A 5,212-nucleotide genomic window follows, 5' to 3' on the forward strand; every position below is an offset into this window, starting at 1 on the left:
GTGTGTGTGTATATATATATATATATATACTCGTATATATCTATATATATATATATATATATATATATATATATATATATATATATATAATATTATATATATATATATATATATATATATATATATTATATATATATATATATATATATATATATATATGCTATACAAAGAATAACTAAAAATTTCCTTTCATCTTGCTTTTCATGTTTTCAGTGTGTGTGTGTGTGTGTGTGTGTGTGTGTGTGTGTGTGTGTGTGTGTGTGTGTGTGTGTGCATGAGTGGGTGTTTTTTCAATGTATATATGTGTCTTTCATTACTTTCATACTTGTACTTAAAAACTGACGATATTCTAATGAGTTTCTCTCTATTTTTTTTTTTTTTTTTCCTTTTCCGAGAGATTTTAAAATAATCCTTTCGTTACTAATGTGCTTTTCTCTACTAATGGCTGACTGGGCTAAACCTTTTTTTTTTTTTTTTATGTATAATTTTACGGCACGATTTCCATTTTTGTAATGTTTAATATAAATATTCAAATTAAATAGATATTCATACACTGACCGTATTAGATGAGATCTTTTAGTTTCTTCTTCCCTGTTATTTTTAAGTCTGCCATATGCAACAAAAAACCTTCGTGCTTCTGCTCCTCATTAATTTTATATCTTGTTTCCCCCGTCATTGTTTGAGTCTTGCCGAGTGCCATGAAAACTGCGCTGAATAAAGCCGGTGATACAAAATCTCTCCGGGAATATACCACTTTTTCATTTTCATTTTCATTCTTTCCAACATTTTTTTGCTCCACACCACAGTTCGCTCCACTACGCCCACGTTGATTTTTGTTGAAATGCAACCAGATTTTCGGCGTTTTTCTTTCTCATTTGCAACGTTTTCGTATATTTTTGTCTTAATTTAAGTTTTTTTGCTATTATTATTATTATTATTATTATTATTATTATTATTATTATTATTATTATTATTATTATTATCATCATCATCATTATCATCATCATCACCACATCAGATAATAAGAGCACTCATTATCTCACAGTGATGAACCTGAATGGAGAAATAAAACACAAAGCAGTTGATGACCCCATTAAAAATAGCGAGGCACACAAAAGTTAAATATCAATGAATAAATATAAGTCCCCATAATTCTCCAACAAAACTCTATTTCAGGAGGCGAAGCGGGACAGTAGAAAGCTGGCTCGTGCAGGAGTTCCCAGCGCGTGTCTTTCTTGCCCCGAAACCACTTGTCTTTTGTAACCACTGTTTACTGAGCAGCGCAGCCTTTGTTGTTTTTGCCGTGAGGCCTTTTGTCTGGGTGCCTACTACTATTATTCTTATCACTGCCTTTTTTTTTCTTGTATTATTGTAAATTGTTCCCAGGTTTTACTAATATTGCTCTTGTCATCATTTCTCCTTATTTCCTGTCTTTGATCTGTGTTACTACAAACGGGTATTGAGGTATTACTGCTATTAATTTTATCATAAGCCCCAATTCTATTCCTTCTTTTCAATATTTCTGTATAGTATTCCTGCAAATAAGTGCCAAGGTATTTCTGCTATTTCCACTATTGCTGATATTCCCCTTTTTCTCTTCTTCCTTTTGCCTAGTTACTATATTACTATAATTACTCTTGTCAGCATTGTACCCCACCGAGTATTAATCAGGCCAAGAAGAAGAAAAAGGAAACAGGTGTTCATCCTCCTTTTATTCATTTTTCTTCTTCCTTTCTCTCCTTTATAACTCACCATCGTCATTGTCAGCGTCACCACCCTCCGCGTCACCACCACTCTGGTCTTGTCACGGGTCAGCTGAGGGCTTAATCACTTATGCATGGGAGTCATTAAACAAAACTTATCACCGCATCCCGTTTTCTCCCTGCATTTCACGTTTTACTTACCTTCATTACATCCCTCATTTGCTTTAATTGTTTACCACTGAAGTTTTCTTCCCTCTTACACCGGAGTCCCAACGGAAGGGGAAGAGGAAAAGGAGGAGAGAGAAGAGGAGAGACTGAGGGAGTAAAAGGAGGAGGAGGAGGAGGAAGAGGAGGAGGAGGAGGGGGGGGGATGCCTGATAACAATGCAGGGGCGGATGAGGGAACGTGGCTTTGAGGAGTCAGGGGAAGAAGAGAGGAAAGAAAGTAAGATAAAGCAAACTCTCTCTTAGCACGCCGGGCCTCACTTGGGTCTAATGAATTCTGGTGGACCTTAGAGAGAGAGAGAGAGAGAGAGAGAGAGAGAGAGAGAGAGAGAGAGAGAGAGAGAAGGTGGGGTGGGGTGGGTGAATGTGTGCGTGTCTGTGCACTACATGCAAAAATTCTTTTTCAATGAGGTGCGAGTAGGAGGTACAATTACTGAACAGGCAATCATATCTAGTGTTGTTTTACAATTTGCATGATTAATTGTTTTCGAATAATAGTAATTGCCAGCCAGTGACTTTGATAAAAACGGACACAGCACGTTTTATTATTTCATATTTTGCAAGTGAGTGTTAAGTGTGTGCCTGAGTGTCTCCTGTCTTTCCAAGCTTGTAATTTGAAGCATAAACTTTTTTTTTCTTTTACATTTTGAGGTAGAAACTTTCCTTTTCGGCTAGATTTTTAATGAATGAGTCTTGTTGTATAATATATATTATATATATATATATATATATATATATATATATATATATATAATATATATATATATATATTATATATATATATATATATATATATATATATATATATATATATATATATATATATATATATCTCTCTCTCTCTCTCTCTCTCTCTCTCTCTCTCTCTCTCTCTCTCTCTCTCTCTCTCTCTCTCTCTCTCTCTCTCTCTCTCTCTCTCTCTTTGGGGGAGCATGTCTTCTATGTTTTTGATTTACAAGGTAGTCTTTTTTTTGGGGGGGGGAAGGGGATGGGGCGTTTTCGTCATTTACTTATAGGAATGTCCCCTTGTGGTTGTGCGTTTTCTTGATCTTCGCTGTTAGATTATCGATGAAATTCTGTCACGGCGATCTTCATAAATGTCTTTTTTTTTCCAGACCAGTTTTAAACCCCTTTAGAGCCAGCCAGTTCTTGGTACCTTCTGTTTAAATTAAGTCGTATGATTTCCTGTGCAGCCATTAGCTTTCGTTCACCTTCCTTTCTTTAATTCATTCCTGTATCTTAACTTTCCCAAATCATTTACTTCAGGCGGTAATCAGCGAAGTAACATTTTAGAAAACACTTGTCTTGAACCGTAATATTCTCTTGAATCACACGGTATTTTGTAATTAATATGACTGTAGTTTTTTAAATTTCAGTTATAGGTGGTGGTTGTCTTGGGGTCTCCTTGGCAAGCGATGTGCCAGGGCGAGGCGGCGGGCACCTTGAAGTCAGTTACCCACTGAGGCCAGAGTCGAAGCGAAAAAGAGAGTTTTATGTAAAGGAGAGTCGGCTGCCGGCGGCTGGTTGCGAACAAAGGAACAATAGCGACTTTTATGGCTGAGGATAAACAAATATAGCTTCGTTATCCAGTATAGCCCAGGTAGGTCGGTGTTACTCAGGTCCCACGCCCTCCACGCCTGGCTCACGGCCTCGCAGGTTCGTGGTCCAGCAGCCCGGTCTCTCCTATGTATCGCGTTTGTATTGTGTATTGCTCCCCGAAGTTCATGTATTTAATGGTTCACAGATTTGTTAGGTGCATAGCCTTTCGAGTTTAAAGATTCATAGATATACTGGTTCACTGGTCGGCTGGTTCGTATGCACGTATGTTTGTTGGTTTACAGCTTTGTTGCCTCGGAAGTTTGCAAATTTATAGTTTCACAGTTTCTACACGCGTGCACAAACTCACAGGTGAAGCGGCGACTCACGATCCCTAAAGGTTTACAATATTCTTATTGCACACTGTAAACACCCGCGGTGTGTGCAGCAGAGAGTGAGCGACGAGCACACTTCTATACGAGCGAGTGACCAGATTGAAAAATAGAAGTGGGAACGTTATGTCAACAAAAATAAATAGTTAAATAAATAAATGAGAACGGACTGACAATAAGAGCAAAGAAGGGAGAAAAAAGGGGATCTTTTCAGCCAGAAAAGAACTAGAAAATAATGAAGACAAGGCCGAGGATTCTTGCCATTGGTCCTAACAAGCCTACAGATCGTCGAACAAGGGGAAGGTGAATCCCAACACGAAATTTCCTGGTACCTGACATGATGGCTGGCGGGGCGACACAACACACCAGGCCGTGCCTCGCCCCGCCACGCCCCTCCACGCCTCGCCACGCCCACCCAGTCAGGCGTGCGGCTCATTCCCAGACCAGCGTGAGTTTGATGAAATGATTTCAGGAAGAATCAGACACGAACTCACCATTTTTCTCGTCCCCAGTACAAATACCGCTCACGTTTCTTCCTCTAAAGTACACAGGACAAAAAGCAATACATCGCGCGGCGCCTCGTTCCCGCAGTGACACAGGGCGGGCCGACACGACACACCGCCACACATCAAGGGGGGAGAACACAGGGGAAGGGAATGTCTAGCAGTGCACATTACGGGATCACATTGTTAATCTTACTCTTCATTCATCTTCCTTATCTTTTTTTACATCCTCCCTTTTCCCCGAACTATTCATCATCTTCCCGCCCTTCCTCGTTCTCCCTCTTTCCTATTCCATTTCACCCTGCAGTGGCGCCTCTCCTTCCTCCCCCTCCTCCCCTCCTCCCCCTCCTCCGCAGCCCTTCAAGAGCTCTGCATTCCTCGCCGCTCCTTCAGGGACAAGGTCTCGGTCACAGGTGGGTCTTGGAGAGGTCCGACGTCACCCTTGCAGCTTGGTGATGCATGTCTCCATCGGATAACTCTCCGTCTTTGTCTTCCGCCCTCCGTCTCTCTCTCTCTCTCTCTCTCTCTCTCTCTCTCTCTCTCTCTCTCTCTCTCTCTCTCTCTCTCTCTCTCTCTCTCTCTCTCTCTCTCTCTCTCTCTCTCTCTCTCTCTCTCTCTCTCTCTCTCTCTCTCTCTCTCTCTCTCTCTCTCTCTCTCTCTCTCTCTCTCTCTCTCTCTCTCTCTCTCTCTCTCTCTCTCTCTCTCTCTCTCTCTCTCTCTCTCTCTCTCTCTCTCTCTCTCTCTCTCTCTCTCTCTCTCTCTCTCTCTCTCTCTCTCTCTCTCTCTCTCTCTCTCTCTCTCTCTCTCTCTCTCTCTCTCTCTCTCTCTCTCTCTCTCTCTCTCTCTCTCTCTCT

This window comes from Scylla paramamosain, chromosome 8 (assembly GCF_035594125.1).
Source record: "Scylla paramamosain isolate STU-SP2022 chromosome 8, ASM3559412v1, whole genome shotgun sequence".
NCBI lineage: Eukaryota > Metazoa > Arthropoda > Malacostraca > Decapoda > Portunidae > Scylla > Scylla paramamosain.